This window comes from Ranitomeya imitator, chromosome 6 (genome assembly GCF_032444005.1).
Source record: "Ranitomeya imitator isolate aRanImi1 chromosome 6, aRanImi1.pri, whole genome shotgun sequence".
In the NCBI taxonomy this organism is placed as follows: domain Eukaryota; kingdom Metazoa; phylum Chordata; class Amphibia; order Anura; family Dendrobatidae; genus Ranitomeya; species Ranitomeya imitator.
In genome coordinates this window covers 398,041,086-398,066,656 of record NC_091287.1, presented here as the reverse complement: position 1 = coordinate 398,066,656, position 25,571 = coordinate 398,041,086, and the positions used below count along the sequence as shown (strand labels likewise).

General features: G+C 44.7%; 1 long non-coding RNA gene across 1 annotated transcript in view; it reads left to right on the top strand.

The window, feature by feature from the left end:
- LOC138641431 (uncharacterized) overlaps nucleotides 1-9,489 on the top strand; it is a 39,868-nt gene extending 30,379 nt beyond the window's left edge. Inside the window, exons 2-3 of the long non-coding RNA XR_011313833.1 lie at nucleotides 8,366-8,390; nucleotides 9,429-9,489. This is a non-coding gene — a long non-coding RNA (uncharacterized lncRNA). The remainder of the gene's footprint in view (nucleotides 1-8,365; nucleotides 8,391-9,428) is intronic.
- The last annotated feature ends 16,082 nt before the right edge of the window (nucleotides 9,490-25,571 follow it).

Genomic DNA, 25,571 nt, shown 5'->3' with positions numbered 1-25,571 from the left:
AACTCCAGCTTGCATCGGGTGCTCGGTATGCCCTGAGTATCGTGGGTGAGAGAGTGACAAGTCCCTGCCCTGCATGTTTCATGGCTATTAGACACCCAAAAAAAAGCATGCAGGGTTCTGCAATTCTCCGTGCATATCCAATCAACCAATACAAACTTCAGCATTGAGCACTTGCGCTCAACACTAGCCATCATATCATCATAATTTTTTTTACCTTTGAAAAAAAAACAATTCTACCTTCAACCCTAAACCCAACCCTAAACCCAACACACCCCTAATCCCAACCCCAACATCAACCTCAACTCTATCCTAACACAACCCTAACCCTAACACAACTCTAACCCCAACCCTAGCACAACTCCAACCCTAACACAACCCTAACCCCAACCCTAACACAACCCTAACTCTAACACAACCCTAACACAACCCTAATCCTAACCATAACCCTAACTGCAAAGAATGGAAAAAAGTTTAAAAAATTTTTTTTAATCTAACTAAGGGCGTGACAAAAGGGGGTTTGATCTACTATTTTTAGGGTCTATCACAGTGCTCAAAAGAAACCAATAGGAAAAATGTCGGCGGGTACCGACAGGCAGATCTCGGTGGGCGCACTGCACATGCGCCCACCATTTTCTTCCAGGAAGACGACGCGGAGAGCCGGGGATGGAACACGAGGGTCCAGGGATGGAGGAGGCACCAAGAAGGCTCGGGGGACTAGATCATATCAGAGAAGAGTGAAATGAATTGTAAATCAGACTTTCTTTTTGTGATCGCCGTTATTCGGTGAATAATGGCGATCATGTGACGGGACCATAAAAACCGGCCCTAATCATGTTCTCCAGGGTCTCGGCTACCCCCGGAAGCCAAGATCCTGGATATTTTCTGACACTAGGGGGTGCTATTCTCTTATTTCTCAGTGTTTTTAAAAAGCAGCACTGAGGAATAAGTACCCTTAACTACCGCCATTAAAATGCATATCGGCGGTTGTTAAGGAGTTATATATATTGCATTTGCACTTTATCAACTGCTTGAGAAAACTTAGCACTATAGATCAAAATGTTGCCACAATGGGCTATTATTAAAATTCACTATTTTTCATACTTTTAGTGTGTATTTTCAATTGTTTTTGCCTTCAGATATATGTTGGGGCAGCACGGTGGCTCAGTGGATAGCACTGCAGCCTTGCAGCGCTGGAGTCCTGGGTTCAAATTCCATCAAGGACAACATCTGCAAGGAGTTTGTATGTTCTCCCAGTGTTTGCGTGGGTTTCCTCCGGGTACTCTGGTTTCCTCCCACATTCCAAAGGCATAATGATAGGGAATTTAGATTGTGAGCCCCATCAGGGACAGTGATAATAATGTGTGCCAACTGTAAAGCGCTGTGGAATATGTTATTGATATATAAAGATTATTATTATTATTATTATTATTATTATGTTGCATGCACACCACTCTATGAGGGCGATACAAAGGAAACATGAGTTCTTTATGGAATCCTGGGGAAATCTTACTCAGGGCGATCAATAATTATAATTCTTTACAGTAGAAAAGAGATAACGGTTTACAGACACACAGCTATGACACAGTTCTGAGCTGAATTTGATCACGGGGTTTTATTCAAGCTTCTTTTCATCACACAGAATAACTTCTCTTCGTGCAATGCTTCATCAACATACAGCTCTGGCAAAAATTAAGAGACAATCGCATCAAAACCCTGCCCAATCTACAGACCTGAACCCCGTTGAAAACCTCTGGAATGTAATCAAGAGGATGATGGATAGTCACAAGCCATCAAACAAAGAAGAACTGCTTACATTTTTACGCCAGAAGCAGTGTGAAAGCCTGGTGGAAAGCATGTCAAGACGCATGAAAGCTGTGATTAAAAATCATGGCTATGCCACAAAATATTGATTTCTGAACTCTTCCTGAGTTAAAACATTAGTATTGTTGTTTCTAAATGATTATGAACTTCTTTTCTTTGTATTATTTGAGGTCTGAAAGCATTGTTTTTTTTTATTTGGACCATTTCTCCTTTTCAACAAAAGAAGCAAAATTTATTGCTTGGAAATTCGGAGACATGTTGTCAGAAGTTTATAGAATAAAAGAACAATTTACATTTTACTCAAAAATATACCTATAAAGAGAAAAATCAGTCAAACTGAAAATTTTGCAGTGGTCTCTTAATTTTTGCAGTGGTCTCTTAATTTTTGCCAGAGCTGTATATTAAAGTATCTTTACAGATAACTTCTCTTCACAGATAACTTTTCTTCACACACAATGTCTAAAGGTACCGTCACACTAGACGATATCGCTAGCGATCCGTGACGTTGCAGCGTCCTGGCTAGCGATATCGTCCAGTGTGACAGGCAGCAGCGATCAGGCCCTGCTGTGATATCGCTGGTCGGGGAAGAAAGTCCAGAACTTTGTTTCGTCGCTGGATCTCCCGCTGACATCGCTGAATCGGCGTGTGTGACGCCGATTCAGCGATGTCTTCGCTGGTAACCAGGGTAAACATCGGGTTACTAAGCGCAGGGCCGCGCTTAGTAACCCGATGTTTACCCTGGTTACCATCGTTAAAGTAAAAAAAACAACCACTACATACTTACCTACCGCTGTCTGTCCTCGGCGCTCTGCTTCTCTGCTCTGGCTGTGAGCACAGCGGCCGGAAAGCAGAGCGGTGACGTCACCGCTCTGCTTTCCGGCTGCCTGGCGCTCACAGCCAGAGCAGAGAAGCACAGCGCCGAGGACAGACAGCGGTAGGTAAGTATGTAGTGGTTGTTTTTTTTACTTTAACGATGGTAACCAGGGTAAACATTGGGTTAATAAGCGCGGCCCTGCGCTTAGTAACCAGATGTTTACCCTGGTTACCCGGGGACCTCGGGATCGTTGGTTGCTGGAGAGCTATCTGTGTGACAGCTCTCCAGCGACCAAACAGCGACGCTGCAGCGATCCGGATCATTGTCGGTATCGCTGCAGCGTCGCTTAGTGTGACGGTACCTTTAACCTAAGCAGAACTGTACCTTTCTCATGCAGTGAAGTGGGGGGACGGAATTGAGTCCGGTGCTGTAGCTCCCTCACTACTATCATGAGGTAATAAATATGCTCCTGTCTGTCCTCACTGCTTCCATGGTTACAGCAATTGCTTCCCAGGAAGAACTGGCCTATACAGCTTGTCTGACTTCAGCCTGACTGGAGACTCTCTAGCATGCACCTTACTCTTGGATGTCCCGGCCACAATAACAACTTTCCCAGTATCCACTGGGGCTGAGCTAACCACCTGTCTGCTATGACCCTATAGTTGCTGGTTATGCTAAATCAATAGTACGGCTTTCGGCTTTTATCTGATATATATATATATTATTATTATTTATATAGCACCATTGATTCTATGGTGCTGTACATGAGAAGGGGTTACATACAAATTACAGAAAACAGACTAGCAATGACAGACTGATACAGAGGAGCGAGGACCCTGCCCTTGAGGGCTCATATATATATATATATATATATATATATATACTGTATATATATACCGAAAAACCTGACCAGCGCCTCCTAAGTGTGAACAGGTGCAAGCTGTGGTGGCTGCATTATATGGAAAAAGAAAACACATCAGTACTCTGCATACGCTAGGCCAGTGGTCCCCAACTCCAGGCCTCGAGGGCCGCCAACAGTGCAGATTTTCAGGATTTCTTTAGTATTGCATCGGTGGTAATGTGATCATCTGCACAGGTGATTATTCCAACCCCTGTGCAATACTAAGGAAATCCTGACTAGCGCCTCCTAAGTGTGAACAGGTACAAGCTGTGATGGCTGCATTATATAGAAAAAGAAAACACAGCAGCACTCTGTATTAGCTAGGCCATGTGAAATCAGCAATAAAAAGAATTAATATGTTATAGCATCACTCTAGTGTTATTTTTATTTCACCGTTAGAATGATGCTCCTAATCTAAGTTACCTGACCATAGTCTTATATAGTACTTACCAGCTGTCGTCTTCAGCTCTTTCTGGCTTTTTCCAGTCCTGTGCCACCATCTTGGGACCGCAACTTCTGACTGATAAGGTAACAAGCCCTCAATGTAAGTCTGTGAGACCCCTTGTTATTGGTCTCATAGACTTCCATTGAGTTGTGACTTCAACAACCAATGGAGCAATCCGGCAGGTCACAAACTGCTGGAGAATGACCGGAGTGGTGCAGGTTAAAGATGAAGATGGCAGATTGTGAGTATAAAACTAAGGTTAGGGAGCTTGGGTTAGTTTCAGCACTCCAGCCCTGCAATAAAAAAAACGCTGGAGTGGTGAGTTAAAATTCCCACCAAACATACTTTAAGACCTTATGGGGCAAACAGTTTGTGAAATAAATAAAAAATAAATAAACAAAAAAACAAAAATAAAATAGAAGCAAAAAATAAATAAATAAAAGAAAACAAGACAAAAAATGAGAAACTGAACAGTCTATATAATGGGTACTAGCCTCGCCCCTGTCAAATAATATGTTTATAAAAATAAAGTTGACATATAGGGGAACGCCAATTAAAATGTAATTGTAATTGTAAAAAAATAAATACCGTATATACTCGAGTATAAGCCGACCCGAGTATAAGCCGACCCCCCTTAATTTTGCAACAAAAAACTGGGAAAACTTATTGACTCGAGTGTAAGCCTAGGGTGGAAAATGCAGCAGCTACCGGTAAATGCCAAAAATAAAAATAGATACCAATAAGAGTAAAATTAATTGAGACATCAGTAGGTTAAGTGTTTTTGAATATCCATATTGAATCAGGAGCCCCATATAATACTCCATACAGTTCATTATGGTCCCATAAGATGCTTCATATTAAAATATGCCCCATATAATGCTCCATGCAGTTCTTTATGGCCCCATAGATGCCCCATATAATGATCCATGCAGTTCTTTATGGCCCAATAGATGCCCCATATAATGTCCCATGCAGTTCTTTATGGCCCCATAGATGCTTCATATAATGCTCCATACAGTTCTTTATGGCCCCATAGATGCCCCATATAATGCTCCATGCAGTTCTTTATGGCCCCATATAATGCTCCATTCAGTTCATTATGGCCCCATAGATGCCCCATATAATGCTCCATGCAGTTCTTTATGGCCCCATAGATGCCCCATATAATGCTCCATGCAGTTCTTTATGGCCCCATAGATGCCCCATATAATGCTCCATACCGTTCATTATTGCCCCATAGATGCTCCATATAAAGCTGTGCCAAATATAATGCTGCTGCTGCAATAAAAAAATGACATACTCACTTCTAGATGCTGCCCACTGCTCCTCAGCGTCCCGTCTCTCCTCAGTGACTGTTCAGGCAGAGGGCAGCGCGCACACTAATACGTCATCGCGCCCTCTGACCTGAACAGTCACAGCAAGAGAATGGGAAGACGGAGCGGCACCCAGCGGGTGGAACGCAGACAGGTAAATATGAAATATTCACCTGCTTCGGCGCGGTCCCTGGCTCCTTCTCCCGGACAGATGGTCTCCGGGCACTGCAGCTTCTTCCTCTGTCAGCGGTCACTGGTACCGCTCATTACAGGAATGAAGTATATATGGTACATGTTATAAGTGTGGCGCCCCAGGATCCTGGTCGTCACGGTAACATTGCTTCCCCCACAGGGAGAGAGTGATGTTACGCTTTGAGGCAAGGGAGGATAACTGTCACAAGGTAAACACAAGGCCACAAGGGGGAGCTTTTGATCCTATTCCTAGGTGACTCCCCTATATATAAATTGTGGTTTGGAGGGAAAGTTAAACAGTTAGTGCCAGACAGCAGACTGGATCAGTCTGAGGCAGGGAGAAAGTATGAGGGGCCGTGCAGCCACGACAGACTGCTGCAGCTCCTGAACAGAGACAACACCGAAAGCAGAACATATTGCAGTGAGCGTGTAGGAGAGAGGAGCACAGGCAAAGACACCAGGGGGAGGACGGCAGCGAGCAGACTGTCTCCCCGTCAAGGCGCAGACACCAGTAGCCGGACCACCGAGGTTGTAAGGGACTCTAGGACTTACATCAGAAACTGGCAGGACAGCTGAACTGCAAGTTACCTGTCCACCACACACGCCTGAGGCACAGTAACACATAGAGCCCGGGGCGTGATAGAGTCCCTGTAAAAAGGCTTGACTTACCTGTCAGGCAGGTATTGTCCTATCCTATATGGGGGACAGAGAAGATCTGTGAGGACCTTATCTGAAGCCATAGGCAGTAAGGGACTACAACACCACCGCGCTAGAGGGAAAGCTCTTAATCTCCACCTGGAAAAGGGGAATCCTTGCCTCTAAGCCGACCGGACTCTGCCTATCCTGTGATCTTAAATCCAAAATATTGACCGGCACTCTATGATAGATCGGGGTGCTGGTATGACAGACTGTGAGGTCTAATTACAGGGTATAGTAAATCTACTGCACTCCCTAAGTGGAATATCTTATGCAGAAATGTAGTGGAAAATAAGGAGATTATCATAAAACCGGCTGACAAAGGTGGGGCCATTGTGGTCATGGACCGACTGACGTATAACCAGGAGGTATATAGACAACTGTCAGACACTGAAACATACCAAGTTATACCAAGGGACCCCACCTTTGACATTGATCGTAAGATCAAACATCTCATCAAACTATATCTTGAGCAAAACACAATAGACCAGAAAATGGCCTCTTTTTTATCACATCCCCACCCGATCATGCCAGTTCTCTACATTCCACCAAAAATACACAAATCACTCAACAATCCACCAGGGAGGCCCATCGTGACCTCCACAGAGTCCAATCTCTCCCCTCTGTCAGTATTTTTGGAAAAAGTCCTCACGCCCCTAATAAGAACAACAAAATCCTTTTACTTGATATGGGCCACTTCTTAACTATCTTGAAACAGCTGGGTTCAATTCCCCCTGACACCCTACTAGTGACATTAGATGTCAATAGTTTGTACACGTCAATTTCACATGACAAGGGCATTGAGGCAACCAAATTCCTTTTAGAAGATTCAGATCTATCAGCGGATTCGATCCAACTATGTTTGGATTTACTTAAATTGGTGCTCCATGAAAAAATGTTTCTTTATGAGGACACTTTCTATAACCAGAAACGGGGTACCGCGATGGGGTCAAATGTAGCGCCTGCCTACGCAAACGCCTTCATGAATCATTTTGAGATCAGATATGTCTTTACCCACTCTTTATTCCAACAAAATGCCATTTGTTATCATAGATTCATAGATGACATATTTCTCATCTGGAAAGGCACACCCGCTACCTTAAATACGTTCCACCGGTACCTGAACTCCATTTACCCTGAGTTACAATTTACCATTCACCAGGACAAAGACTCAGTACCCTTCCTCGATACCTCAGTAATCAAAGACCCAGAGGGACACCTTCAAACAGATCTGTTTTGCAAACCGACAGATTGCAACAGCTTACTCCATTATTCAAGTTGCCACCCGAAAACCACTAGAGACAGTATACCCCGTTCACAATTTAACAGAGTTACACGTATAGTTTCTGAAGCGGACACAGTAACAACCAGATTGGACACTATGGCACAGAAATTCAAAGAGAGGAATTATCCCTCAAAGTTACCAGCCAAAGAAAAAGCTTGCGCTCTTACTCCACCATCACCTTCTCCACCTATTTAACCAAGGGAAAGGGTACTATTTGTGCACACACACCAACCCCTGATGCCAAAGGTCCACTCTATTATTAGAAAACATTGGCCACTTTTGGCCGGTGCTTACCCCAAAATTGAGTCTTTCAACACTCCTACTCTGATGTGTACCAAAAGAGCAACCAACTTGAGGGACAGATTATTAAGAGCAGATATAGGCAGCGCCCGCCTAACTACCACACAAAGACTTTTAAGCACTAGACGCCATGGCACATTCCCCTGTTTGAATTGTGCCTCCTGCTCTAACATTATTAAGTCTGAAAATATTACACATCCCACGACTGGCAAATCCTATCCCATACGCGGTTATTACACTTGTGATACCAATTTTGCCATCTACATAGTGAAATGCCCATGTGGCCTCCTCTATGTAGGGGAGACCACACAGCATGTGAAAGACAGGATAGCCAGCTATAAATCTACAATCAAATGTGGGAAGACCTGGCTCCCTCTCCCGGATCATTTTCTCAAACATCGCCATTCGGTGGCACTGTTGAAATTCCAAGTGGTGGAACAAATAGATCGCCCTAGGCGAGGTGGCGATCGGGTGAAAATCCTAAAACAAAGAGAGTCTTACTGGATTCACACTTTAGACACACTTGAACCTAAAGGCCTGAACAGGGAAATTAATTGGCTTTTATGATATCATTAACCGTTTTTTTCTTGCCTTCTAGACACACTGATGCCATCTATATCTAGGTGAGTGTCTACTCCTAACCTCTGGGGCTTTTATAGTTTTACATTGTATTTTTTTCATTTTTTTTATTTTTTTCATTCTTTTTATTTTTTTCATTCTTTTCAATTTTTGCATTTCTTTCATTTTTTCGTTCTTAATTTTCTGGGCATTGACCATATAAACTGTTTTTTTCCCTAGGTTCATGTATATACCCGCCTATATTTTATTTTATTTTTATTTTTACTTTTATTTTCTAATTTATTCCCTCCCTTTTTTCCTTATAATTTTTCTTTTGGTTATGTGAAAGGTTCTTACATTGCAGACTATTACTTGAATGTAGACCTTCACTAACTAACTACTAACTAATATAGGGGTCATGCTTTCATTAACTATGATCCGGGTAGCACTGACTATGCCCCGTTAGATAAAACCCACCATCTCGACAAGTATTCATGTCCCCACACAGCGCACATTAGCGCACATTAGCGCTTGCAGTTACCAAGCAGGGAGAGTCCCTAACAACGCTCGGACATGCGCATTCCGTAGGACAGGAGTGACGCGACGTCACTTCCGGTTTACAATTTCCGGTCCACAGAGCGGCAGGACTATGTAAGGTCGCTCCATAGCGATCAGGGCACACCACACAGCAGGATGCAGGAGCACCGCTCTTCCACTCTACCAGGTAAACGCTAGCTCCTTGCCGCACCACAGATGGAGTACACACTCCATACCTCATTACGCTTTACTCACGTCTTACTGTATGCTCTGGTGACCCTTGCAGGCTTTCACTTTTTCATAAGCAAGACGCAGATGCGCCGCTTAAACCGCACTACTAAGGTAAATGCCTATTCCACATTATAAGGGCACCACATTAAAACCTGCTATGCATTTCTGTCATTTCCCCTCATCATCACACTTATGACCTTTTAGGTTTCTCATTTTATACGGATCATCAACCAGGTCGCACATTCAATGAGCTTTAAACTGTAAATCATAACCCCATATGGCTGATAACCTTCAATTTAACCACAAGATGTTAATACCACTATTATTGCTTCTAGCCCCTGGATATTACAGGGATACCTTGCTCCAAAAAAAGTCACTCACAGTACCTGGATTAAGGTAATACCTTATCACCATTAACTAGGTTCTCCTTAGATACCGGTTCATGTGATGTATTCCTTTCAGTAAACAACTAATTTAGCCTCACTACATATGGAGACGATATTTTGCCCTGGGCTATGAATAATATTAGGAACGTACATAAATGTGAACTACTTTTACTACGGCATCTGTACTATGTTGCATCCTTTACTATTGTGTTCATTTCTATATGTTGTTGTTTTTATATTCACAGCGACCTTAGACTAAGACCCGGGAGGGTCGAAACGTCATCACTGTTGTGTCGCATGTACATATTGTATTAGTTACTTCGTGTTTGATCCGATGTTTATGAGTGATTCTATTGTATTTAAATAAATTAGCATTCTGAAAACTACATTTCTGCATAAGATATTCCACTTAGGGAGTGCGGTAGATTTACTATACCCTATCCTGTGATCTGGTGCCCTGGACTGTGGCTGCCTGAAGTCTTCAGTAAACAAGGTAAAGAGACTGCAACCTGTGTCCTCGCTCCTTAGTGCACCATTCACCATCATCTTCCCTCTACATACCGGGAGCCCTGGGGATATACTGTACTTCACCTGTGGGAAGTTATACCATCTAGCTGCCATAACATCACCCCAGCGGACCCCTTAAAGCAGCGTCAGTCCCCACTGACTGAATACCACAGGTGGAGTAACGAACATAAACTTTATTCAATTCCCCTTTTACATGGGCACCCAGGGCCACGGACCGGGTCGCCACCACCGTGACATCCCCCTGTGAACACTGGACCCGGTACCGGGTACCCCACAGCCCTGGCGAGCGACTCATAAGCTAAAGCTATATTTCTTATTTTTCATTACACTTTCCCATACATAGCAGCAAAAAAAAGGAATACAAAAATCATATAAAAATTAAGTCCCATATATTGCTAAAAAAAGACTGAAAAATCATCTGAACGAGAAAAGATTTTATAGTTCTTAAAAGCACATATGCAATAAAACCCAAAAATGTGCCTGGTCAGGAATGGCCCAGACTAGTCTCGTTTCTGCTACGGGCCCCGGCCAGTAACTCCCATCAACTTGTCAATCACTTGGAGCGAACTAGCTGGGGGCAGGACTGGACTAGTCTGGTCTCCAGATGGATCTTCTAACTAACTATTCCCTCTGAAACGCTGGAGCGATTCAGAGAAAAATATACCTGGTTTCAATCATGCAACCAGGCTCCCCGAAGAAGCAACAGCGAAACGCGCGTCGGGGCATCAGCGTTTCGGGCAGCCAGTAACATGGGTGAGTGTGTTAGGAGACATTCTGTTTGTATATGATACTTGTAAGGTATTATACCTTACCGGCGTCTGGGCGATCACTACTCTGATCGCATCTGAATACTATCTCACCTCCTTCCCTCTATACCCGTGTTTTTGGTATAGCACTGTGACATTCAGATAACTTTAATTGCTGCTCATTATGCACTATGCACTTTTTTGACAAATTGGGGTTTTTGTTTCCCCCTTTTTCTCTGACTGGTCACATATGCTCTCGGGTCTGCCCACAGTTTTCCATAGTTAGACATTGTTGCCTGCTTGCTCCCTTCCTTTTTGTCATTATTCTTTTGTTTGGTATTATATGTATTTTTTTCATGGTTGTATAATATGTTTAATAAATTGGTTTGTAACTTTACAAAACTGTGAGATGTGATTCCTTTGAGCAACCGTGATTTAGTATTATATATATTTTTTAGTTTGGATCACAAACTCTCTCTTTTTTTCTTTGTATGTATTATAATCTGATTTATGCTGCCCATGGTTTGGGCAGCATGAATCAGTTGGCAGGTTCCCTTTAACATAAAAACCTGATTTAAACAATAAGAACTTTCTGATTAGACATTCCCTTTAAACGAGCTGATATAATTATAGCCTTATAGGATGCTAAGTAGATTTAGTATGTTCAGATGAAGGAAATGCGAGTATTAAAGGATTAGTAGTATAGCAGTAGTACATAGCCGCATAGTGACATCCTGGCAACTTCTTAATCTCTAAATACAGGTCCAAACTGTCTAGTCATTTTATACTAGCAAATCATACCATAACGCTTCTCATATGCTTTTTTGGCCAAGTAGTGCACAAACAAAGACATAGCTGTTTATTTATGGCTTACTTAAAGGGAGGAAGAAAGGGAAGTGAAAACAGATTTAAGTATTGAGTTACTAAGGGCATGCCAGGTTTACACAAATATAACTGGTGGATAATACTTATCTTGTTGTACTACATCTTCAAGTCAAAGGCAATATGAAAATCAAAATGCTACCATTTTTCTATACACATAGGCAGTTGCATTGCAAACATAAAGTCTGGGGAGGGGACTTTAAAGCTGCATATCGCTGCTCACTCTCCCTCATCCTGCAAACTCGCTGCCTCGGAGTAACCCTTGACAGTGATCGCTCCTTCAAACCACATATCCAAGCCCTTTCTACTTCCTGCCTTGTCCAACTCAAAAATATTTCCAGAATCTGCAAATTCCTTAATCAAGAATCTGCAAAACACTAATGCATGCACTCATTATCGCCTGCCTCGACTACTGCAACCTCTTTCTCTGTGGCCTCCCCTCTAACACTCTCGTACACCTCCAATCTATCTTAAACTCTGCTACCCGACTAATCCGCCTGTCTCCTCTATATTTCCCCGGCCTCTCCTCTCTGTCAATCACTTCACTGGCTCCCCATTGCCCAGAGACTCCAGTTCAAAACTTAACCATGGCATACAAAGCCATCTACAACCTGTGTCCTCCATACATCTGTTATCTCATCTTCCGGTACTTACCTGCGCGCAACCTCCAATCCTCACAAGATCTCCTTCTCTACCTCCCTCTTATCTCATCTTCCCACAATCGCATACAAAATTTCTCCCGCGCATCCCCCCAACTCTGGAACTCTCTACCACATCAGACTTTCGCCTACCGTGGAAACCTTCAAAGGAACCTGAAGAACCACCTCTTCCAAAAAGCCTACAACCTGCAGTAACCCTTAGTCCGCTAGACTGCTGCACGACCATCTCTACCCTCACCTACTGTATCCTCACCCATCCCTTGTAGACTGTGAACCTTTGCGGGCAGAGTCCTCTCTCCTCCTGTACCAGTCAGTGACTTGTTTTGCTCAAGATAATTGTATTTGTTTCTTTTATGTATACCCCTTGTCACATGTAAAACCCAATGGAATAAATGGTGCTAAAATAATAAATAATAATATCGAAATATTTTGATTCTTTTGGGTCAGAACTGAGCAAGTAAAGAATTGCGAGAAAATATTGTTCCAGAAACAACTTAGTCATTGAGACCAAATATTAATCAGCAAAGGAAATGTGTGATTGGTTTCCTTCAGAGTAAAGTTAACACCTAAATAAGACTGGGTGAAGTGGTGTCAAATTTTACTACAAATCAGTCTGAGAAAGTTGGATCATTGTAAACTCTTGCAGTGACTGAGTGGTATCCTGAGCAGGGAATCCCTGAAAAATTGAGAAATAAATCAACATTTTGTACCCAGCAGCAGAAATTTTAGTACAAAGTAGGTTAATGATTGAACTGCTACAAATTAATATATGCTGGGCTACCATCCAAAATATCTAGACCTCACACAAAGAAATGGTCAGAGCTCCTAAACTTGCAATTATCTCCATCAATCTCCACCTTTTGTCTCCAAATTTTTTTAAAAAATGAGGAAGGCGGTTACATGTCTACTCAAGAACAGCATGCCACTGATTTTGAATTAAAGAGAAATGAAAAGTTTTCTATGAAGTCTCACAATACAATGCACACAGTATTTAGCACACCCAGAGAGAGAGGGAACAGACTAATACTAATACTATCTTGGGCATATATATATATATATATATATATATATATATATATATATATATATATATATGTAAAATGAAGGGCACTATGTCAGAAACCATGTAGAAAGATGAAGCGGCACCAATTTTATAGCCTTAGCAAATTCATCAAACCTGATTATTGGACAATCTTCTCTACAATATCAACTAGGTGGTGCAAAGCTATAAGAGAACACAAAGTCCAGACTAGAAAAATGAAAAAGCAGCACTCTCCCGATCCTTTTGCCTAAAGTCCTTTAATTTGCGGTCCGTGCATGTCATTTGTCTCCCCTCGCTGAAATTTCCCTTATAGCGGTATAACTGCATATGGAAAATGAAAATGTCATTTGAGCTAATTAAAGGACTTTTAGCCAAAAGGATCGGGTGAGTGCTGCTTTTTCATTTTTCTTGCCTGTACTATGTCAGAAACCGTTTGCCCATTTTACCTATTATGTATAGTCCATTAATTGCACCAATATATTTTTGTAGTTTCCAATATAATGTTTTGTAAGAACAGATGATTGAAAAGTCACAGATTTGTTTGATACAGTAAAGAAAGATTCCAAGAGAATCTCACGGCGTTCACTGTAGGGCTACGTAGCTGTATATTGGTAAGAGTGTCTTTTCTGGCCCCAGCTCACCAATAAAGGCACCTATAATGGACTCATGAGCATTAAGACTGAACCATAGAACAATAGAAGAGGGCAGCTTAGTCTGATGACTTTTTTATATCATGTTGATGGCTGAGTCTGTATGAGCAGCAAATGGAGACATTGTGATACTCTGGGAGATGTTTTGCTGGGAAACATTGGAACCGGACATTAATATGGATGTTTCTTTGACACCATCTACCTGAGCATTTTTTTCAAACCAAGTACACTTCTTCATCGCATTGTTATTCCCTAAGAGTAGTGAGCAGTTCGGCTCAATAATACATCCTGCTACACTGCAAACACTGTTCAGGAATGGTTTGAAGAACGTGACAATCAGATCAAAGTGTTGACTTGGCCTTCAAGGTCCCCAGATCACAATCTTATTGAGCACCTGTGGGGTGTATTGAAAAAAAAAAGGTTTATGGTGATCCCACTTATATAACTTGAAGCTGTGGAGCACTTTTAAATATTCCTGCACCAAAAGCACAGAGAGGAAAAAAATAACCCTCCTTGGAACAAGCTGTCATGAAGTGACAAGGGACTGTGGGTATCTACCCAATCCCTCAAACTAGGGGTACCCTAGTCTATCCCTGATTACCCTGGATGACAGAGACACTGGGAACTCATACCTAGTTATGATACTAACTTAACCCTTATCTGATCCCTCCACCTCCTTGGGAGGCGAGAGGCCGAAGTATATAGGAAAACACTACCCAGACAGACAGGGGCAAACAGACAGGGATAAAAGAAAATTACTATCATACAAATATACGAATATACGAGTGCGAAACAGGGGAGGTATAGGAAGAGGAAAATAAATGTGATAGGATAAGGATAAACACACAAACCAACTGCAAGCAGCAATCTCAAGGAAAACTGTCCAACCACCAACTCCAAACCCTGATATTTCTCCTTCACCACCAAACTAGGAACTAGAACTATCACTGGCAACTCCCAAGTGCCAGTGACAAGCATATATACCAGAGGGCAGTGGCCAACACAGAACAGCTGAGACAATTCATGATGGAGATCAACTGAACCGATTATCCCTTGCCACGAAAGAACAAGGAAAACCTGCACTGTTTAATAGGATGGTGAAGCAGTTCTAATAAGTACAGAAGTTTGTGTAACCAAACGCCACGATATTCTGACCCCTCTCAGTTGCGGTATTCCTTTGACACCAGCACTGCCTCTCGCTCTAGTTTTTTTGATCTTTCCAGGGTGATGTCATACAGACACAGCTGCCACCGGCTACATTGGCAAGGCCACTGAGCTTAGGGACAGTTGGCAGTCCTGTCAACTTGACGTCACCTCTGCAGAGTGTCAACACAGACCAATGTATGGGCAAGAAGTAGCGTTATAGGGTGAGTAAAAGCTTGGATTGTTTATTTGTTTGTTTTCATCACCTCAATAATTTTTGAAAGGGGCCAACCCTTCTAAAGGATCAACTGCTAATATCTCAATATTAGATACCATTTCCAGTTGTTTGTGAGATGAGAGGAACATACAATATGCTAGGTTGGTTGCTTTAATGCCATGGCTGGTTAGTGTACGTTAAGAACTGTACGCAGAGTAAAATGCCGAGTTTGTAAGTAATGTAAAGCAAACAAGAGAAGGAAATGAATAATTAAGAAGATTTCAGGTCCAAGTATGTTACAGTCCCTCCTTCTTCCAGCTGTGAAGCTTTATGTTCTTGTTGGCTAGTGAAGATCTCTCCTTCCTACAAACTTACAATGGAAGTTCCTGTTATGAAGAGCAGAAAATCAAGATTGTATTGTGTCTTGAGTTGATAGATGATGGTAGTTTTGGATGGGTAAAGGGTATCTCCACTTAATATGCCTCCTACACCTTAGTGGCTGCTGGAATAATGCATGAAATATTCAATCAAGGCCAAAAGTTTTGACACAGAGTGTTTTTAGATGTTTTAGTCACTGATTTCTATGGCTACTGAAGTACTATTATGAACCTTTCATAAGTTTTATATTTTTTAAAAAATACATCAAAATGATCAAAAGACTGAATATTTACAGTGTTGTAATCCTGACTTATGTCAGCCCATTCATACCTGATCAGTACTTGGAATTTATCACAATTTTTGTGTTTTTTGTTTCTCTACCCGATCTTTGAGGATTGACCTCAGGTTCCCAATGTGATTGAGATCTGGGAGGTTTCTTGACCATGGAAGAAAATTTCAATGTTTTGGTCACTGAGCTACTTAGTTATCACATTTTCCTTCTGACATGATGCTCCATCCATCATTGAGCCTACTCCCTTAAATTAAAAGCAACCACACATAGGAATGATTGCTTTATTGATGGCATGACACAAGACACATAGTAGTGCGGCGCCCTAGGGTTCTGGTCATCGCAGTGGTATTGCTTTCCTCTCGAGGAGAGTGATGCTACGTTTGGAAGCAAAGAAGGATAACTGCATCCTGGTATCACAAACATGCAACACATTTCACACTCCAGACCTCCAGGGGGAGCTTCTGCTTTGTTAGGTCACTCCCCATATATAGATATAACTGGTAGTCTGTAGGGAAAGTTAGTTAGTTGCTGGCTGAGCTCAGCTCAGTTGGTTCCAGACCAGAGTGTGAGGAGGACAGAAGGTTAAAGGAGCTGTGCATGCCCTCAGAGCTGCAGCTCCCAGAAAGAGACATTGAAAGGCACAATTGTATTGCATCGAGCGCGAAGGAAGTTGAAGCAAAGGAGAGGATACCAGAAGGAGACCAGCTCCGCTCAGGCCATCTCCTTCTGAGGCGCAAAATCCCAGTAGCCAGAACACCGAGGGAGTAAGGACCTCTACACCTTATTTCAGAGACCGGCAGGACAGCTAATTGCAGGTTACCTGTCCGCACCTACACCCTCGAGGCACGGTGACACCTACAGAGCCGGGTTATCTAAGAGACCCTATAAACAGGCTCAAGTCACCAGTCATACGGGTTTTGTCCTATCCTACGAAACACCACATCTGTTAGACACTTATGTGAAGCCATAGGCAGTAAGGGACTACACCACCGCAGCGCAAGGGAAGGCTACTGATTTCCACCTGGACAAAGGGAACTCTGGACTTGCCTCCAGACCGACCGGACTCTGTCTGCCCTGTGATCTGGTGCCCTGGACTGTGGATGCTGACGTCTTCAGTAAAGGTAAAGAGACTGCAACCTTGTGCCCTCATTCTTCTCTGCGCCTCTCATCATACCACCAGCTATACACTGGGAAGCCCTGGGGACATACTTCACCTGTGGGAAGTTATCAGGGCCGTATTTAGAGTTTCTGCTGCCCTAGGCACTTTTAGTGCTGCCTCCCCCATTGCTGAGTATGACACTATTGGCAGTGACTTTGGCAAGAATCGCTGATGTGAAAGTCGCCTTTTGCAGCAGATCCGGCAGTGTTTTCTGCATGTGCCGCATAACAGATCAATTACGGCAACACTGCTTTTGGCATCATTCATTCCCTATGGGATTTGCGGCACTTGCCATGATCTGGCAAATGCAGTACCATTCCTCCCAACTTTTGAAGAAGGGAAGGAGTTATAAATTTTGCGACGCGCGTGGTGCGCCACGGCAAATTTTAGGCAATGCCTCTGACCACACCCATTTCACAACTAGTCACATCCATATCCACGTCCCAACCACACCCATTTAGCACTGCTAATCACACTGTTTTATATACAATAATTATAAACAAAAAAAAATATGGCCACACAGTGCTCCATACTGTATAATGGCCACACATGATGCTCTATACTGTATAATGGCCACACATGATGCTCAATACTGTATAACGGCCACCACACATGATGCTCCATACTGTATAATGGCCACACACAGTTCTCCATACTGTATAATGGCCACACATGATGCTCCATAGTGTATAATGGCCACACAGTGCTCCATACTGTATAATGGCCACACAGTGCTCCATACTGTATAATGGCCACACATAGTGCTCCATACTGTATAATGGCCACACATGATGCTCCATACTGTATAATGGCTACACATGATGCTCAATACTGTATAACGGCCATACATGATGCTCAATACTGTATAACGGCCACACATGATGCTCCATACTGTATAATGGCCATTGGCCACACATGATGCTCCATACTGTATAACGGCCACACATGATACTCCATACTGTATAACAGCCACACATGATGCTCAATATTGTATAATGGCCACACACAGTTCTCCATACTGTATAATGATGCCACATGATGCTCAATACTGTATAATGAGCCCCCCTCCTGTATGCATGGCTTATATCCCCCTCTTCCTGTATGCATGGCTCATATTCCCCCTCCTGTATGCATGGCTCATATTCCCCCCTGAATGCATGGCTAATATTCCCCCCCCCTGTATGCATGGCTCATATTCCCCCCGTATGCATGGCTCATATTCCCCCCTGTATGCTTGGCTCATATTCCCCCCCACTGAATGCGTGGCTTATATTCCCCCTCCTGTATGCATGGCTCATATTCCCCCCCCCCCGTATTCATGGCTCATATTTTCCCCCCTGTATGCTTGGCTCATATTCCCCCCCACTGAATGCATGGCTCATATTCCCCCCCTGAATGCATAGCTCATATTCCCCCCTGTATGCATGGCTCATATTCCCCCTCCTGTATGCATGGCTCATATTCCCCCCTGTATGCATGGCTCATATTTCCCCCTGAATGCATGGCTCATATTCCACCCCTGTATGCATGGGTGGCTCTGGCTCATCTCCCATCCCCCCCGTATGCGTGGCTCATGTCCCCCTCCCTGTATGCATGGGTGGCTCTGGCTCATCTCCCATCCCCCCGTATGCAGGGCTCATGTCCCCCTCCCTGTATGCAGGGGTGGCTCTGGCTCATCTCCCATATGATACCCCCCTGTACGCCTGGCTCATCGCCGGCTCCCATCTTGCATGGCTCATCATCTCTCCCCCCTGGCCAGCCGCCCCCAGGCTCCATGCATGGGCATCATCTCCCCCTGGCCAGCCGCCCCCAGGCTCCATGCATGGGCGTCATCTCCCCCCCCCTGGCCAGCCGCCCCCAGGCTCCATGCATGGCTCATCTTCATCGGCTCCCCGCCGCTCCGCGCTCCTCTCTTGTATGGCCTGGCTGCTCCCTGTCCATGGTCCTCCTTCATCCTCCCCCCACCATCCTCCCACCCTGGCTGTCACATCATACTCACCTTTGTCCTTTTCCACACCTCGCGGAACGGAATCCTCTCCACCTCTGTCCCGGCGCAGCACCCTCGTCCTGTGTGAGCGGTCAGGTGGTACCGCTCATTAAGGTCATTAATATGCGCATATTCATGACCTTAATGAGCTGTACCACCTGACCGCACACACAGGACGAGCTGCAGTCGGCCTTTCAAAAACCTGACCTGCACATCCAAACATAGACTGAGTGTGAACAGGTGCTGAACCCAGAGTCGCCAACTCGCATATAGTTAATTGGCCATTTTTGTGCGCTAAAAGCTCTCATTTTTCATATTTCTAGTGCAGTAATGCAGTTCAAATTTAGTTTTTTCAAGTTTGCATGTTTTGGCGCTGCAGTGTGCTGCCCTATTTATTTAACTATATGCGAGTTGGCGACTCTGGGTTCAGCACCTGTTCACACTCAGTCTATGTTTGGATGTGCAGGTCAGGTTTTTGAAATGTATTCTCTAGCCTTCTGATCGTGCACTCCCCGCCTCCTAGCTTCAGGTGTTTTAATTATAGTAGGTCCAATACCCCTCCACATAGAGAGAGAATTTGAGTCCAAGAAGAGGTTTCACATGTACCCGTTCAGATGGAGACGTTTATTCTCAGTGAGGTAGGTCAAACGTAGGACCTCGTATAAGAGAGATGCCTTAACGTGGCTACGAGGTACACATAAAATTGGCCATTTTTGTGCGCTAAAAGCTCTCATTTTTCATATTTCTAGTGCAGTAATGCAGTTCAAATTTCGTTTTTTCAAGTTTGCATGTTTTGGCGCTGCAGTGTGCTGCCCTATTTATTTAACTATATGCGAGTTGGCGACTCTGGGTTCAGCACCTGTTCACACTCAGTCTATGTTTGGATGTGCAGGTCAGGTTTTTGAAATGTATTCTCTAGCCTTCTGATCGTGCACTCCCCGCCTCCTAGCTTCAGGTGTTTTAATTATAGTAGGTCCAATACCCCTCCACATAGAGAGAGAATTTGAGTCCAAGAAGAGGTTTCACATGTACCCGTTCAGATGGAGACGTTTATTCTCAGTGAGGTAGGTCAAACGTAGGACCTCGTATAAGAGAGATGCCTTAACGTGGCTACGAGGTACACATAAAATTGGCCATTTTTGTGCGCTAAAAGCTCTCATTTTTCATATTTCTAGTGCAGTAATGCAGTTCAAATTTAGTTTTTTCAAGTTTGCATGTTTTGGCGCTGCAGTGTGCTGCCCTATTTATTTAACGAGCTGCAGTCGGCCGACGCTGAGACCAGACCAGGCATCGCTGGAGCTAGCTAGGTGAGTATGTATGATTACTCACTCATGACTCATACACTGTATGATGTCGGGGCAAGGGCGGGCGGGGGGGATTAAGGTGACGCCGCTGGACTTTATTAAAAAAAAAAAACCTTGCTCTAGTGCCGCCCCCCGCATCGTCCCCGCCCTAGGCACGTGCCCTCGAGTGCCTAGTGGCAAATATGGCCCTGGAAGTTATACCATCTAGCTGCCATAACATCACCCCAGCAGACCCCTTAAAGCAGCGTCGTTCACCCTGACTGAATACCACAGGTGGAGTCACAAACATAAACTCTATACCTGTAACCCCTTCATGACCTTGGGATTTTCTGTTTTTCTGTGTTCATTTTTCGCTCCCCTCCTTCCCAGAGCCATAACGTTTTTATTTTTCCATCAATATGGCCATGTGAGGGCTTATTTTTTGCAAAACAAGTTGTACTTTTGAACGACATCATTGGTTTTAGCATGTCGTGTACTAGAAAACGGGAAAAAAATTCCAAGTGCGGTAAAATTGCAAAAAAAGTGCAATCCCACACTTGTTTTTTGTTTGGCTTTTTTGCTAGGTTCACTAAATGCTAAAAACTAACCTGCCATTATGATTCTACAGGTCAGTACAAGTTCATAGACACCAAACATGGATAGGTTCTCTTTTATCTAAATGGTGAAAAAAAATTCCAAACTTTGCTAAAAAAAACAAAAATTGCGCCATTTTCCGATACCCGTAGCGTCTCCATTTTTCATTATCTGGGGTCAGGTGAGGGCTTATTTTTTGCATGCTGAGCTGGCATTTTTAATAGCATTTTGGTGCAGATACGTTCTTTTGATCGCCCGTTATTGCATTTTAATGCAATGTTGCGGCGACCAAAAAAACGTAATTCTGCCTTTTCGAATTTTTTTCTCGCTACGCCGTTTAGCAATCAGGTTAATCCTTTTTTTATTGATAGATCGGGCGATTCTGAATGCGGCGATACCAAATATGTGTAGGTTTGATTTTTTTTTTTATTGATTTATTTTGAATGGGGCAAAAGGGGGGTGATTTAAACTTTGATTTATTTCTTTTTCACATTTTTTTAACTTTTTTTTTTTTTACTTTTGCCATGCTTCAATAGCCTCCATAGGAGGCTAGAAGCTGGCACAACGCGATCGGCTCTGCTACATAGCAGCGATCATCAGATCGCTGCTATGCAGCAGAAATGCAGGTGTGCTATGTGCACCGACCACAGGGTGGTGCTCACAGCAGGCCAGCATCAGTAACCATAGAGGTCTCAAGGACCTCTATGGTTACAATGCAGAAGCATCGCTGACCCCCGTTCATGTGACGGGGTCGGCGATGCGCTCATTTCTGGCCGCCCAGCCGGAAGCGCCAGTTAAATGCTGCTGTCAGCGTTTGACAGCGGCATTTAACTAGATTTCACCCGCCGTTATTGCGGGCACATGTCAGCTATTCAAAACAGCTGACATGTCCCGGCTTTGATGCGGGCTCACCGCGGTATCTGACCTCGGACGTACTATCCCATCAGAGGTCAGAAAGAGGTTAAAGACCTTTCCCTTTTACATGGGCACCCTGGGACACGGACCGGGTCGCAGCCACCGTGACATCCCCCTGTGAACCGCAGGACCCGGTACCGAGTACTCCTAGCCCGTGGGGCGACTCAGTAGCATTCACCTTTTCTTCTCAGGACACTCATTCTTTCAGATGTCCAAAACAGTCTGAAGGGGTCTCTTCATCAGAGAAAATATCTTTATCGCCGTCCTCTGCAGTCCATTCCCTGCGCTTCCAAAAATTTTTTCTGATGAAAATCTTTGACCATGACTGTAGATTTCATGCTAACTCCCAGTAGCCACTTGTGGAGGTGTTGTAGGAGGCATGCTAGGTGGAGATATCCTTTTTGGTTCATGGCTGGGAAACTCCCAAGATTTCAATCCCATTGTGATCTTGTGGTCAATTCTCAAAAAAAGTGGGTGAATAAATAAAAACACAGAAATTATGATAAACTCTAAGCACTGATTAGGCAATTGGCTGCCAATGGGCAGCGGAAAGGAGAATATAAAATTTGGACTAAACCAACATTTGGATGCAAAGGTTTATGTCATACTGCATGTGCTGTAAATAACCTATATTGTGTCACACAAAGGAAATACTTCTCAAAAATGCGAATTATAAGACCTTGGCCTATTATATTATATTCAGCCTTGTTCTATGTAGTATGTACAGGAAAAAGCCTTCTAAAAATATTTTTTTGAACTGTAATGGTTTCTAATTTTGGAACCATAATATTATCCCCACTGGAGTAGCTCTTAAGGCCCCTTCACATTTAGCGACGCTGCAGCGATACCGACAACGATCCGAATCGCTGCAGCGTCGCTGTTTGGTCGCCGGAGAGCTGTCACACAGACCGCTCTCCAGCGACCAACGATGCCGGTAACCAGGGTAAACATCGGGTAACTAAGCGCAGGGCCGCGCTTAGTAACCCGATGTTTACCCTGGTTACCATGCTAAAAGTAAAAAAAAACAAACAGTACATACTTACCTACAGCCGTCTGTCCTCCAGCGCTGCGCTCTGCTTCTCTGCTCTCCTCCTGTACTGTCTGGGAGCCGGAAAGCAGAGCGGTGACGTCACCGCTCTGCTTTCCGGCTCACAGCCAGTACAGGAGGAGTGCAGAGCGCAGCGCTGTAGGTAAGTATGTACTGTTTGTTTTTTTTTACTTTTAGCATGGTAACCAGGGTAAACATCGGGTTACTAAGCGCGGCCCTGCGCTTAGTTACCCGATGTTTACCCTGGTTACCAGTGAAGACATCGCTGGATCGGTGTCACACACGCCGATCCAGCGATGTCTCCAGGGAGTCCAGCGACGAAATAAAGTTCTGGACTTTATTCAGCGACCAACGATCTCCCAGCAGGGGCCTGATCGTTGGTCGCTGTCACACATAACGATTTCATTAACGATATCGTTGCTACGTCACAAATAGCAACGATATCGTTAACAATATCGTTATGTGTGAAGGTACCTTTAGATAGTTGTAAAAGACTTGGGTACTGTTCTTGTTTATTTGGAAACAGGTATCTAAAGGTCCCCTGACTAAAGTGCTCTTAACAACCATTGGTTCTCTTTAAGCAAAGGTGATAATAATCCAGAGGTGGGATTCTACTGATCATAGTTCGGAAATTGAAATATAATATAATACAGTCTCCATATGGCAATATTATCCGATCTCCTTAAAGGAGTATTATTGGAAATTGCACATTTCATGTGCACTATATGATGGTGTTATGTGGACTGTACATGATAGTATTATGTCAGCACCATATGAAGACATTACGGTATTATATGATTACTAGCTATTGAACCCGTTCTACGCCCGGGTGGCGAGCATTTATATTGGTATATTGTCTCCATCATGGTATGTGCTGCTCCATCCTGCGTCCCCATCCTGTCATGCGCTGCTCCATCCTGCGTCCCCATCCTGTCATGTGCTGCTCCATCCTGCGTCCCCATCCTGTCATGCGCTGCTCCATCCTGCGTTCCCTTTCCTGTCATGCGCTGCTCCCATCCTGCGTCCCCATCCTGTCATGCGCTGCTCCCATCCTGCGTCCCCATCCTGTGATGCGCTGCTCCCATCCTGTGATGCGCTGCTCCCATCCTGCGTCCCCATCCTGTGATGCGCTGCTCCATCCTGCGTCCCCATCCTGTCATGCACTGCTCCATCATGCGTCCCCATCCTGTCATGCGCTGCTGCATCCTGCGTCCCCATCCTTATGTGCTGCTGCATCCTGCATCCCCATCCTGTCATGCGCTGCTGCATCCTGCGTCCCCATCCTTATGTGCTGCTGCATCCTGCGTCCCCATCCTTATGTGCTGCTCCATCCTGCGTCCCCATCCTTATGTGCTGCTCCATCCTGCGTCCCCATCCTTATGTGCTGCTGCAGCCTGCATCCCCATCCTTATGTGCTGCTGCATCCTGCGTCCCCATCCTTATGTGCTGCTCCATCCTGTGTCCCCATTTTTATGTGGTGCTCCATCCTGCGTCCCCATCCTTATGTGCTGCTGCATCCTGCGTCCCCATCCTTATGTGCTGCTCCATCCTGCGTCCCCATCCTTATGTGCTGCTGCATCCTGCGTCCCCATCCTTATGTGCTGCTCCATCCTGTGTCCCCATTTTTATGTGGTGCTCCATCCTGCGTCCCCATCCTTATGTGCTGCTGCATCCTGCGTCCCCATCCTTATGTGCTGCTCCATCCTGCGTCCCCATCCTTATGTGCTGCTGCATCCTGCGTCCCCATCCTTATGTGCTGCTCCATCCTGTGTCCCCATTTTTATGTGCTGCTCCATCCTGCGTCCCCATCCTTATGTGCTGCTGCATCCTGCGTCCCCATCCTTATGTGCTGCTCCATCCTGCGTCCCCATCCTTATGTGCTGCTCCATCCTGCGTCCCCATCCTTATGTGCTGCTCCATCCTGCGTCCCCAATCCTTATGTGCTGCTGCATCCTGCGTCCCCATCCTTATGTGCTGCTCCATCCTACGTCCCCATCCTTATGTGCTGCTCCCATCCTACGTCCCCATCCTTATGTGCTGCTCCATCCTACGTCCCCATCCTTATGTGCTGCTCCATCCTACGTCCCCATCCTTATGTGCTGCTCCATCCTACGTCCCCATCCTTATGTGCTGCTCCCATCCTACGTCCCCATCCTTATGTGCTGCTCCATCCTGCGTCCCCATCCTTATGTGCTGCTCCATCCTGCGTCCCCATCCTTATGTGCTGCTCCATCCTGCGTCCCCATCCTTATGTGCTGCTGCATCCTGCGTCCCCATCCTTATGTGCTGCTCCATCCTGCGTTCCCATCCTTATGTGCTGCTCCATCCTGCGTCCCCATCCTTATGTGCTGCTCCATCCTGCGTCCCCATCCTTATGTGCTGCTGCATCCTGCGTCCCCATCCTTATGTGCTGCTCCATCCTGCGTCCCCATACTGCCTCTGACCCGCTCGGCGCCGAGTGCTGGGGGGCCTGAGCAGGCGGGGACACCGGCGCGCTGTGGGGGTCAGGTGCCGGTATCGCCGCCAGCTCAGGCCCCCCAGCACTTACTATACTCACCTGTCCGGCGTT